Below are 15,087 nucleotides of genomic sequence, written 5' to 3'. Positions count from 1 at the left end.
TGTGTTGGTCTACTATGTTTTCTGAAATCCACAAATAATGCAGCTGTTTACTAGAAAATTTTAAAGCACTTAATGCCTCCTTCTGCTGACAAGGTTTATGGAGATGCTTATTTAAATTTCCAGGAGGACTTGGCACACTCTGCCAAAGTTATCAAAAGCTTGTTCAATGACCAAGGTGTTACTGTGGTTGATTGGACACCAAAATCACGTGACTTAAACCTAATAGAGAATCTGTGGGGTATCTGTGAAAATGAAACACCAGAACTTGGAATCCAGAAAAACTACCTTACCAACTACTTTATAGCCTCCTATAAAGGAATTAGACCAGAGGATGCTTACTTATTCTTATCTACCAACCCTGAATATATAGTTTATGTACTTTGGATCAACATTATTAGCTTTTTCTTCTTTTGCTCTTTCCTTTGGTTTATTTTGTTTGTATTCTATTTTAAATCCTGTAAAGCACATTATATTGCCTTGTTATATAAATAAAATTACCTTTACGTTTACCTTTTACCAGACCCAGCAAAGCAGATAATGTCATACAAATAAATATATTTGTTCAGAAGCCAGACATTTCTATAGTCTTTTGTAATATTGTAATTTACTGAGACACTTAAGTTTGTGTTTTTATCTGTAAGCCATAATCAACATTAAAAGATATAAAAACTTTCATTATTTCTATTTGTAGAGAACCTAGTTAACATATAAGTTTCAGTTTCAGAAATTATTGGCAAAAAATATCAACCTTTTCTCCCCATAGTCTAATTTTTTAATTTACTTCGATATATGAAGTTGAATATGAATACAGTAGTAGGTTGTTTTATTTCAAGGGAACTTAAAGATGTGTTAAGGAGCTTTGAGGATTTCTGGCACCATGGTTAAATTATCTCATTCTCTTTCTAAAGCCTGAGAATGCCATTTATACACACATATATATATATATATTATTAGAATTCAAATAATTTTTCCCCAAATGTATGAAGTTTCTGTTAGGAATATCATTGATCTATTTAAACACATGTTTTATGATTACACTTTGAAATGGCTCACCAATGCAGGTCTAAGCACTGTGCTGCAGTTTGACCTCGTACTCCATTAACCTTACTGGGTATTTGAGCAACATGCATTCTTTTTGTCATTTCTGTTCTACGGAGGGATGAGGACACGGTAATATCCCCAGGCTTTATGCAGCATATCGTCACACAAAGAGCGGGCCTGTTGTGAATGATTCCATTGCTGTCCTGTTTGAATTAACCTTGCCAAGCATGTTATCTAACTCAGAGGCAGTGCTCACAGCATGGCAGCCTTGTGTTAGCCAGTGGCTAATTCCTTCTAATTGAGTAATGACAACAATTCAGTCTAGTGACACCTGCACTAGAAGGTTAGTCCAAAGCCTTGCCAGCACCACACTGAGAAACTAAGTCAAACCTACCTTGTACCACACAGTGCACAGCAGGTGATCTCCTCAAATCCAATAAATCTAACTGCAGGCGTTGAACACACACACACACACACACACACATAGACACGCCTCCACACATTGGTGTTGGCAGGAGCCACATCTTGCAAGAAGTTTTGGTTGTGGGCAGTTTGCTGTGGTCTTATCACAAAAATGCACCTAGACTAAATCATAGCCTGTTCTTGTTGGGGATGAGCCCCAGCCATTGTTTGTGAAGTTATTACCTCGGTACACTGAACTTAATGTTGGGCTTAATACACTGAAGCGATTGTTAACACAAGTTGAATGGCTGTCTTCCTATGCTGGTGACTGTGTGGGTCTTTACCACCCAGGAAATGATACATAAAATTTTGTGGTTACATGTGCACAGGAAGTCTTTATCTTCAGACTGTAGTTTTCACAGCTTACTATAAAAAATACTTTATAGTGTGGCGGTTTAAATAATATCAGGATTTAAGTGTTTGCAAGATCAGAACAAAAAATACAAGTGTGGGGATGACATTACACATGATGGCCGTTTTTTTTAATTCTTATTTTTAATCTCACATTTAATGATGATAAAAAATAAATGTTGATAGAATTGGTATTTAGACATTTATATGCCAGACCTTCATTAATCCTTCATTTCTCCCCCTGCGGTTCAGTTCTTTTTATTAGGTGAACTGTAACTCCTTATCTGCAACTCCTAAAGGAATTAAATTGAAAGAAAAAAGGAACATCCAAAAGCTTAACGCTCCATATGGCCACACTAAGAAATTAAGTCAGATATACATGTTTGATGGCTCTAGCCATCAAACATGTATGTTTGGGCAGGAATAATGGAGCATATGCACGATTAGAGGATTACTATAAAAAACAAACAAAAAAAACTTTGGGAGAAATTTGTGGTTTGTGCCATTTTTTGACAAGAATACAGTTTCACTGACTTGAAATGAACAGATTCCGTGATCAGTGAAAAAGCATGCACTTGGGAATATTAATTAGTCTGTTGCTACTATTTGTCAAAGATCTTGAGCTCTAGGTTTAACTAAATATTCTTCATGCCTTTTTAATTTCATTCATGTGGCACTTAATACTAACAGGAGCTCAGAGTGGGGCACCAAGGTACTGTTATATCCATTAAAATGTTCAACTGCACATTAAATGCATCTGTATCTTCATGTAAGTAGTTCAATCCATCAATATTATGGCTGTTATATTGCTTGACCATGGTCCAAGAGAGACCAATGATAATAAGTTTAGTTTGAACATGAAATATGGTCTACTTCCACAGCCTTGTTTGCGCAATAAAAGAAGCAAAGAAACAAAAATCAATAAGGATTGCTATCGAACAGCAGAGCTGGAAGATGCTGCCAAAAATTAAAGGTTTTTTTTTTTTTTTTACATATTGTTCAATAAAGAAAACATTTTATTTTACTAAAGGAAGTAAAATTCAGATTGCTAATCTATAACGGACTGTAGTCGTGTGGTGATGAACACTTAGTGCACACAAATATCACTGATCTTCCATACTTGCTATTATAAGCTTGAGCTGCTTTAGACATGCTGTGCTTTATATCAATCCAATGTGTGTGCTTCATGTATAAATAACATGTCTAGTTTCTTCTAATGACAAATACTGATAACCTATTCCAGTTAAACCCTGGTTGCATTTGCAACACATTGCAAAACATATATATTTTTAAATCTTTATTTTGTCATGTAACAATCGCAAAGTTGATTGGGGGCTGGGCTACGTGCAACAAAGGAACAGAGGAGTCGAGGTCTGTAGCCTCTGTATATAGAGCGGCCGCTCTAGTCACTGTACTACGTACCAGAACCATGTTTTTTGTGCTTGCGACCAGAGGCTCAACTACATATTTTTGAGGTGGAAGCGAACATCTCACCGGTGCCACCAGGACATAAACTTGTACAAGTGAGCCAAAGAGCCGCTTCTGTTAGCCTGTGTCTAGAACCTCCTATGAGCTGCAGGTCTGAGGCTTTTTGTTAGCATGTTTTCTATCATTCTGATAGTTTGATAGGAAGCCTGATCCAAACTGGCAACCCGCATTAATAAGATGGTGAAATAATATTGACCACAAAACACTATTTATAAAAGATAGCAACATTTTTCCTACACAATTCTAACAAACGTTTTTAATGTTCTCTTCACAATATTTATTTACTATTAATCTATTTGTATGATTTGTTCTTTAAATTGCCATCTATATTATTTTTTGGTCTCAGGAAATGACTGAGGGATGAAGAGACTGATGTCTGTTTTTTTAGGTTCTGATGGGTCTGCGGTTCCTCTCTTGACCCATTCTGTCTGATATCAAACCCACTGGGTGCCACTGAATGTCACCGGCACATTTATTTTAATGCCCCTATTAAACTTCACTGTAATTGTTTAGCCCGTGTCTTCCCACTACCGTCTGTATTTTTGTCAGAGGTTTTAGTATCATGTGGACATTTTAAAAAGACACTGGTTGATAGCAGCTCTCTGCGGCTACGTAGTGTTTGTCTCTAGGTAACCATGACAACAGCGTCAGTTCGTGGGGTCCTATTTAGGTCCCGCAACGACAATTTAGCTGACCCTAATATTTGCCGTGTTTTGTTTTGGTCATTATTATTACACTTATTGTTGAGATGTGTGTGATAGGTGTGTCTATCAGACATTTATAGCAGTACGGAATAAATTGTGTCCGTATTGGACAACAAGAACCACCTGTCATTTTAGGCTAGCTTAAGCTAACCTGAATATTTACAACTCTCTTGTTGGATGAAAGACCTAGACCTTGAAAGACAGTAGGTAGCTTTTCTTCGTCTCTCCAACATCTTTATCCTTCCCCCTCTTCTGTTTTCTGCTTTGTGCCCCGGAGTTTTTTCTGCGCCCCATCTTTAGCTCCCTGTTGTAAAGGCATTACTACAAATTTGGGGGAAAAAAAAACAAAAACGCGCCTCAGAGCGTTCTCGAAGGGACGCTGTCCAAGCTACCTGTATGTAAGGGGAGGGGGGCCTAATCAGTGCTGTTCCTCTGTTATTGATAATTTCATTCACAAATAGCTATTAAGTACATAAAATGCTGACTAGGAAAGAATTCCCCACATCGTTTTTGCACCCCCTCTAGTGCAGCGCCTCTATGCATTGCATACACTGCATAGTCACCTTTTGCGCCACTGCTTGGGACTACAAGTGCAGTAAGAAAAAAAATTCAGTCAATGTTCAATGCAAATAATGTAGGAATAATTTCAGTTGTTCTTTTTCTATGCTCATTGTTTTTACAAAACAGGATGCTGGAGGCTAATTATGTCGTTTGTTTGTGTGTGTTACAGAACCTAAATTTAGCTAAACCCTGAAGGTAGAAGGTGAATAAAATATTTTTAAAACCAAATCGGCGAGGCAGAATGTCCAAAACGTGCTTTCAACATATTAACTTAGCAATAAAACTAGTCTTAACATGATTATTACAACAAATACACCCACCCATTTGTGAGGTCGAACACCAGAGCAAAAGAAGCCCAGATCAGCACAATTCTGTTTAAATCCTTCTGACAGTCAGAAAACACTTATACAGTATAATAATAACAGTTATCTGATCTCAATTTTATTTCATTTATTCATTTGTTTTTGCTGTTGTCAGCAAGAATTATTATCAAATGAACAACTTGGTCTAACCAGCCAGTGTCTAGTAGTGGATATGTCTAATCTAGAGGGAGGAAATGTCATTGTAGAAAATGTATTTTCATTACATTGCTCAATGCAATATAGATCTCAGTTAATTTGGGAAGTGAATAAATCCTGCTTTGCAGAGGCGACTGATGGAGATTTTTGTGGAATGGGAAAACAGATATATAATGAAAAACTGCTATTCTAACAACAGAAGCATCCTGTTTGAAATGTTAGTTATTTGATTTCATTCTCAAAAAAACCCACCACCAAATACTTGATTGCTGTGCATTAAGGGCTTAAACTACAATCATTGCAGCTGATGGTTTTTTTCTCCGCGTCAAAAAGCTTTGCATAGCCCTGCACCACACTCCTTGACCCAATTACTAATCACACTGATAAAAGCAAATCAAACAAGACATAGCATATTGGAAAGTGCTTTTTTAAAATTTTATTTTATGACGCCTACGTTAATAAAAGAGAAGTTCACTCCAGCAGCCTCTCTAGGATGCAGAAAGGTTAATAATCACATCGTTGAAGTCAGGTGGCTTTTGGATGAATTCCTGCTTAACGGTTCCGTCAGTGCATTTAACCTTTCCTGTCCCATGTTGCTGAAGAGAAATGACTTGATCCTTCTCTGTGTACGGAAACACATTCTTACTCTGCAGTCAGCAGGGTTGTGATGGCTACTTGCCATCACAACCCTGCGTTAATTGCGTTAATTTAGGGGTCATAGCAAATGTGCTCTGAAGATTGTTCTCTGTCAGCGTCCCCATCGGTGACAGGTCAGAAGTTAACACTGCAGACCTCATAATGCTGAACATCACAGTTCTCCTTTCAGCTTTTCTTTTCAAATCATTGGAAAATGTCCATATTTGGCATCCAATTTTTTTTTGTGTGAAACTGGTGCTACAGACCAAGAACAGATTCTGAAAAGTTTTAGTGAATTCAAGTCTTCCATTATTTTTGAAGCAACAAGCTGCAACTGAAGCAGTCTGAACTCTGGGCCTGGTAGCGTGTCAGACTATCTCCATTTGAGTTTGTTTTCTCTGTGGTCTGCGACTCCTTGAGGTCATTTATGGGCCTGGTGAAATTATCCAAGAATATTGTTGAAAATGCATAAAGGCCTTGTAAAAGATCCCCCAGTAAAATAAAAGTTTTGTCCTTAACAATGTGTACAGACCATGAGCATTTCGAACTGACTTGTCCCAATTCGGATTTTTATTGATTATGTTCACAAACAAAAGGCATGAGGAAAGGCCTCCTTCAGCCCAGCTTGTAAACAATAGGATTTGCTGCCCGTCACAGCAGCTCTGTCATAAATCTGGGCAATTGTTTTATTTCCCAGTTTACGCAGTTGGAGTTCTTCTTCCAGGAGCTTTTAAGACCCTCAGCAGACCTGTCTTCTAGCGGGAAAACGCTCAGGAATCTCTGCACTGTGGTGAATTCTGTGAAGTATCTGGAAACAGTCACGCACTGTACCCTCTGTAAAGCAGTGCAGTGGGCCTTATCCAGCTGACAGGCCATTGCAGCACACGTCACATTGACAATGTGACGTGTCCCTTAAATACAGTCATGAGATTTCTTCTGTTTCTCTGAAGTGAAAGAAACTGTAAGTAAGGGTAAGTTAAAAGGTAAGTTATAGATACCCTTTAACTTACCCTTAAAGTTAAAGGGTAACTTTAATTATACTGTGTAAAGTTTTTTTTCTGGTGCCTCTAAAGTTTAAATGACCTGATTACAAATCCAGCAGAAAGACCAATGCTGTTTTTTTCTGGTATTTTTATTTTATTTATACTCCTTAACAAATGTTATTTCAATTTGTACTGAGTTGTACTCAAAAAAACAAACTCAAGTAAGAGTTCAGTTTTTTTGAACTCCTTAAAGGACAAAATATAGACAAATAGTACTTAATTACCAAAACACGACTCAATGTAACTGCTTTTCACCTCCAGCTATAATTGTGGGCTATAGAGTTTTAACTAAACCTTTAAAGCTCCACTCAATATTCTTCTCAATTCTCTGAAAATCCTTTGAATAAATACCAAAATGTCCTACAAATTTAAATGAGCAAGCAAAACAAAATTAGGACCGAAAAATCCCAATACTCTTCCTAATTTTCTTACTTTGGCCAATTTACAGATGCCCATTACATCATAAATGCTTATTTTGCCTCTCAACAAAACATTGGGTCAATCTGTCACATGAAGAATTTTCCTTAACTGAGTTATTTCCCAACTGTCTTATTAACCAGAATCAGCTTTTAAGCAAATGACATGCATTTAGGCACTAAAAGGATCTCATTTTGATAACAAAAACGTAATAACGGTTGCTTTGTTTCTTCTCCCTGAAGAGCTTCGGCTGTGATAATGTCTTGATTTAGACCAGCCAGCATCAGTCTTTTAACGTCAGTCAGCTTTTATTTGTTTAATATTGCAGAGAATTGTCCCATTTTGAGGTCCATTAATTCATAGAGGTGTGAGCCATGCGTCTGAGAGAGAAGGTCATGTAAGTTAAATAAGCCTTCAATATTTACATAATGAATAAAATAGTTTGGTAACAGACACTATTACTCTGAATAGTCTTGTTCCATAAAGGGCAGAGTGAGCCCTGCACACTGTGGAGGAGAAATGCCAGCCTGTTCATCTGTGCAAAGGTATTATGAAATGTGACCCATGGTGTGTTGTTTGTCAGAACTTGTGAATGACATTTAATGAATCACGAAAACCATTGTTCTTCCCACCATGGGTTACAGAAACTTAGATTTAGCTCACTCATAATACATTCTTTGTTTGGAGGGCCAGGTGTCCCGGTTTCTGTGGGATGTCACATAATTTTTATTTCTTCTGGCTCATCCCACAAGTTGAGATAATTTCCCTCATGTTGGTCCAATTTTCCAAAGGTCAGGAGAGCAGAACAGACTCTGAGATTTGGCTCATATTAAATGTCTATGAAGAAAGCAGCAAAGGTCCCAACATAAGGGGCGCGTTTAAAGTCAATCAAACTACAAACATGGGTCAAGTGAAGGTTAACATGCTGCCATCTGTGCTGCATAAGTATTTACATCCGAGAAAGATTACAAAATTTTCTTTCGTAAGCTTTAGAGATAATCAAAACATCAATTTCATGATTGATAATCAAGACTGCCATAGAAAATATTACAAATAACAAAAATGACTATACTAACCAAATGCTGTAATACAGCTACAGCGGCAATTAATACTATTGTAAATTATTATAATCAATTCTAATAATTATACATTCATAATGTGTATGAATGTATTAGTGTAGTGAAAAGAGGTGATGCTAAAATATCCAAATATCCTTTTGGGGAATACAAAATGTAATGTCACAGTTTTTTGGTTAGGAATAATTCATGCATCATGTTTACCCTTTTATTACATATTTAGACAACTCATAATTACAGTGGTGTGAAAGATATTTGTCCCTTTCTGATTTCCTATTTTTTGCACATTTATCACACTTCAGTGTTTTGGAACATTCAACCAATTTAAATATTAAATATTAAAGGAAACACAAGAACAAAATTCAGTTTTTAAATTAAGGTGTTTATTATTCTGGGGGGAAAAATTCAAACCCAGTTGAGCCACCAATGGATGGGAACTGTCTTTATTTTTTTATATATATATATATATATATATATATATATATATATATATATATATATATATATATATATATATATATATATATATATATATATATATATATATATATATATATATATATATATATATATATATATATATATATTTAGCATATATATTTAGTTTGCTATACTTTTTATTATTGTCATTGTGTAATCCATTTTGGTATCCGTAATGTGATTTGTTATAGTATTGTTTTGTTATGGTGTTTTTGTGGAAAAAGAAAAATCCACAATAAAATTATTCTTTGAAGAAAAAAATATGCATCAATTTTAATGAGTGGAATTTACATGCCTTAAGTATTTCCAACTTTATCAATGATGCTAATAGTTTGATTTTTGTTTTATCTGCCCAAGACACCTCTGCCTCCTTCCTTCTGTTCTATCCCCTGGATGGTTTTTGGCAAACCGTAAACCGGAGTTCTTATAGCATTCATTCAAATACAGCTTACTTTTTTGCTAATTCTATGTATATAAAGATCAGATTTAGGAAGTGCATCAATAATAATTTCCATACCATGTCTTCCAACAGAGTTGTCAAAGGCAACAGAGTAGCTGTTACTGTGAATGTAAGGTTGCTACCTATCCCATAAAATACAAGCTGCCTTTATTGGGCAACAAAATGTTTCGTTTTGTATTGAAATGGTCTGGAACATGATTTGTCCTGTATTTTTTTAAATGTTCGATAGACACTGTCTTATTTAATAATGTTTATTAAACATTTATTAAATTTTTTTAATAAATGTGTTTTATTAAACACATTTCAGTGTTTAATAAAACACACGAAATATTAAGATCAGCACAATTGTCATGTCAGGACTTACACAGGACCTCCGACCCGCTACATACTGGTGCAACAGGCAAACGCTGCGTCACGGTCGCCTAGAAACAGTCACACCACACATCTCGCTGCTTTCAACATCTGTGCCTTTTTTAAATGTCCAATCAATATTCCAGCATCTCCCAGAAATGAAACGCCTTCCACTTTCACTTCTAAAAGTGAAAGTGGAAGTTAGAAGACTTAACTTTGGCTGAACAGCAGCAGTCAGAATGAACACAAGGCAAATTTTAAAAATGTGTCTGTGTGTGTTTTCATCGGCTCCATCGCTGCTATCTCCATCGTCATCTCAAACTATTTTGTTAATCCATGCACAAAGATAAGTAACTGGGCTCCATTACCGACATCACAAAAGCCGTTTTTTGTCCTTTTTACTCCACCCAAAGAGTGTCCATTTAGTTTTTGCATTTAAACAGCAGTTTCCTTTCATCTGCATTAATTCCACAGCGGCAGAGACGAGCTGGTTTGCTCAGTCTGCACAGTTGTGTCCGTTTCAAACACAATTTCAAAATCATTCACAGCATCTTCGCCGCATTCTATTCTTGCTTAACTTCAAGTTCTCCTAACCACAAAGTAAATTGTGCACAGTGTGATGGACAATACCATGCTCAGAAATGTCCCGTGGTCGGACAGCAGCCTTTGAATGTGATAAAAGGCTCCGGATGGCAGGAGGGTTTTCACATGTCTGGCCAAGTGTTTCTGACAGGAGGAGGAATACGAGGCAGCTGGTCGGGAACACCAGCACTAACGACATCAAAATGGAGACTTTCATCTCACCAACAGTCAGAGACATATCATTCAGTTCTCAAAGTTCACATTTCGATGCAGCAGGTCAACAGGAAGATTTTCTTTAGCATTCTGGGTCTATACTATTCCAGTTAATCTGTGTGTGTATGCATGAATACACTATGCATCTCCTTTATTTTTTCCTCTAAAACCTTGCATGTCGATCCTTTGTCCATCTGTTTTTTTTTTTTTCATGGCTGCCAGAAATGGTTTCTGTCTGTGATAATTGGTGCCTTTGAGAGTCCACAGAGTAAATTCTTCAGCCCTGTGCTTATAACCCACATTTCTTAAATTCAATAAATCGTACATTTTGATTCGTTTTTTCTTAGATTTTAGCACAATCCAGTCTTCTCTCTTTTGTAAAAAGCTCAAGAAAACTGCAGAACTCTTCCACAACTGGCTGCATTATTGACTGCCTAAAAGGCAGTTTGAGAGACAGAAAGGTTGTGAGTCGGAAAGAGGCTTAAAAGGGGTTTGTACATACACCATGTCTCTTCACTTTGTAGAGTACCTGTACAATTCAAAATACTATTATCTGCAGGTGCACTCAGAAAACTAGAATGTTCTGCAACAGTGCACAAAAAAGCAGTAACACGTTTAGTTCACACTGTCTGATATAGTAGGAGTTACTTTTACTGGCAACATCATCAATAAAAAGTCTTTAAATAATTCCATCTTTTATTGCCATGGTTGTAAATATTGCAAATAAAAAACTTGACTGAAATCATCAGGTGTTTTATTAATACTGTCAATATGTTGTAAGATCGCCTTTTGCTAAAGAGACATTACTTGGTGTTTGCCTCCAACATTTAACAATTTTTAATAGGATTTAGGTTTTGGAAATAGGATGTAGATTCATCAAATTGATTTTTGTGAGGGATAAATTATTTCTATATCATCCAATAAAAATTTCCACCTAAGACCTGTTGTAATTTTTTTTGGTAGAGACCACCAGAGTCTTATTATGCAATACGTTAGCAATGTGAATCTATTACAGTCCATTAATTAAAATTTAAATTTGATCTGACTAGGAGCAGGGCTGCTTTCTAAATAATGACATAAAGTTGCTGGTTTCTCTTTATATCTTTGTGCAGCTTATTTCCATATTATCCTCAGTTCTCATAGTATTCCACTTTATTTCTGTATATTTCATTTGATTTCTTTGTATGTCCGCGTTGCACTGTTCTCATAATATGCAGTTAATTTCATGGCATTTGTTTACTCACAAGTATCTATATTAAGGAAGACAATGTTTCATTCAATGCTTATTCTCTACACTGACACACTGATGGAGGCTGAGGAAACAGCTGAAAGCAAATCTCTAAAGGTGGCATATTTTCTTTTATCAAAATATCAAAAAAGAAGTCTGACTTTCTTTCTTTTTAAAAAAAAAAGATCATTTTCAGTGTTTAAATACAGCATTGTTTACTCTCAAACATGTAAACATTTTAAATACGTTTATATTTGTGATGTTTAGAAAATATATTTTCCTGAAGCTGTTCTCTCATGCAAAAATTATTGCCAGACTTTTGGCAAGCTCAAACGGAAGCCACCAGACGTTGGGGAAGGTGGGCAACCTGTTGCCCATCTGCTAATGGAGGTGACCAAACTGCCTCTCAGTGGTTTTTGGCAATGAATAAAATTACAGACTAATGTCAGGTCCAACCCGAAAATGTACTATTACCACAGTTCTTTAAAGGTTTTAACTGAGATCAACCGTTATATTTTTCATGCATATTACATGCATTTGAATATCTATTTGCAGTAATCTAGATAAAATAACTCACCACTATCCCATGTATTCAATTCTGAGAGAAATTACAGCTAAATGTTGGTGATGGGGAGCCTTTGATTTCTAATTTGGAGCCAAATTGGAAAACACTAAATTTGCCAATCTTGCACAACCCGCTTGATTACATTTTGCATTTGTCTGTTATGTGTCTACTCTACAGGGAATAACACTTGATGTCTGTAATTTCATAGTTTACATTTTGATGAATATTGTCTGTTTTTGAGCTCCCATGAAAACAAAACATCAACTGCGTTTGTGCTACCCAGGGTTGAATAATCTATGTAAAATATGAGACAAACCCTCATAATGCAGTAAAATGTATCATTGGCAGTTGTTTAATCACTCTAATTCATGAAGTCCCATCAGTCAGCAGAGGAAGAGATGTGGCTTGATTAAAATTAGTTTTTGTTACACTGGCAAAGATTTAAAAAATGCAAGTCTTTTGCAGATCAGCTGTGCAAATAAGGATACAGATTAAAGCACAAATGCAAATTTAACAATCTTAATAATTTGGGAGATCAGATGTGTGAAGATAAATTGAAAAATCAGCTCATTGTAATTCTCAAGGATAAAGCAACAGTACATTAATAGGTTATAAAGAAGCCTTTGAAATCCAGCTCCTTTAATCTATCTACAAGGATTGTTCTCCTTTTCCTGTTACACTGCAGCACACCCCCATCCTTCCTTCATTTCTCTAGCCTGGGGATCCTGAATGTCTCCAGAGGCCTCCACTTCAGTACAAAAGCGGCATTAATGAACTCTTTAGCCTGTGCAATTGCTCTCAGGAAAAGAAAAGTACAAAAAAAATAACTTTGATGCTTTGTTTTTTTTCTCTTCTTGATTTTCTAAAATGATCAGAGACATTCCTATGTCACTAATTTCTGTCAGTGAGGGGAACATTTTGACTGATTTATCCCCACAGAGCTGGGGAAATGGCAAGGATGAAGCACAGAGAGAGTGCAAGATCATTCTGCTTTGACTGTCAAATAGGGAGAATAGGGGGACGTGAATGAGCCTGGGGGCCCGCACTCTGGATTCTCTTTATAGCTCTGCCATCCCATCCAAAAAGGAATTTTGAATGTAGCTGCTACATATTTAATACACAACTTGTTTCACAGATGTTTCTCCAGACATATTCTACCTCATGAAACAGGTTAGATTATTTTTTAATAAGCCAACATCTCCTGTTGTTATGATGATAAGTTTTAAAGCCCATCAGTGCTGCTTTGATGTGAATGCTGACAGATGTATGCATAAGTGAGAATGATGAGACAAAGGCAGGCAAACGTGGTGCTTACATGCAACTTTTTATGTAGTAATTCACAATAGAGATCTTCAAAGATAGTTGTTTAATGTGAACGTTGTCATTAGGAGCACCTCTAATCAAATCAGAACCCAAGTTCTACATCTAGTTCTGGTTTCTATTAAATAGGTGGAAAACAGGAGATGGTGTATAAATAATACTAATATGGGATGGTGGTGTCCCATGCTAACACAGACCAGGGGTAATAGTCATGATAATCTACCCATGGTTTTAAAAGGTTACAGTTTTATTTCATCAGAATTTTCTATTATGGTTCCAACAGTTTAGTTTTTTTGTAGAAATATCTAATAGGATTTGTATGTATCACAGACTTAATAGCACTGTTTCTTAACACACTGTTCTGTGTTTTGCATAATGCTAAAGTACCCATAAAATTGGTCTGTTAGTATTACTAGTGTGTTGTCCAGTAAACACATCTGTATACCACAAACCAACATTTTAGCATCTCTTCTTTTTGTAAAAAAGAAAAGAAATAAAAATAAATGTTTTTCCTCACCAGTAGAAAAAGTATTTTGGCATGAAATCAGTTTTACATTTTGACATGGGAGGCATTTCAGAAATTTCTTCTGCTCATAGCCTCCCTAGATCCTACTGACTACGTTAAGAATCGTCCGTTATTGGTAAAGTGCTGTGATCTCCACAGAATGTGAAGCTATTTCTATACATAATTTTCCTGGTTGGTGCAGTCAACAACTTTGTATTCTCTCCTTAGAAACTTGATTCTGCCAAACAAACAAGCCGTAGCTTAGCGTTCACGTCCTGGTGCCTCGTGCAGCTTTTTTTTCTATAGTGAATAAACATCATCTACAAAAGTGAATCGGCTTTTTTCTATCTCAGTTTTCTGAGCCCAATCATATTTCTAGGAAATGTGTTAAGAAAATTTGACTGAAATATGACAAGGAGAAGCAAGTCTTTAAAGATGAAGTCTTTTAAGAGAATCAGGAAAAATGAGAAATATAATCACTCAGCAGGGACACCCGGCCTTATCAGGGTTTTGATGAAGTAAGAGACTTCAACTATGAAAGTGATTTTTTTTTTCTTTTCAGAACAAAGGACTTTCTGTTTCGTACAATCTCAACTGGATCTATTTCTGTATTTAAGGGTTTACTACCTTAAAATAAATGAATAAATAATTAGAGCTGACTTAGATTTTGAAAGTGGATTTGAAAAAGTTTTTGCATGAAATATAAAAACTGATCTGCATCTCAAAAACTTTAAATATATGGTAATTTTAATCTAAGTGTAGAATGTATGTAATTTAACTCTTTGGACAATATGAGCTATATTAAATTAGAGTATGCAGATCAAATGTATTAAAAGTTTTGATGAGTCTCCAATGGCTCTTCTTGTGCCAGACAAGTGCATTTAATTATAGCATTTCAGTTTTGAAAACCAATCAATTAATACACATTTCCATGTGTTTTTGTTTCTCTACATATCGTAACATGATAAAATGCATAATAAATTGAATTATATCAGTCATATGCATGTTCTTATTAAAGATCCACTGAATGCTGCCAATGGAACAGAAAAATCTCATCATCCTGACAGTAATGCCATCGCGTGAATT

The sequence above is a fragment of the Gambusia affinis genome, linkage group LG04 (assembly GCF_019740435.1).
Source record: "Gambusia affinis linkage group LG04, SWU_Gaff_1.0, whole genome shotgun sequence".
Lineage (NCBI taxonomy): Eukaryota > Metazoa > Chordata > Actinopteri > Cyprinodontiformes > Poeciliidae > Gambusia > Gambusia affinis.
This window is presented reverse-complemented; position numbering follows the sequence as displayed.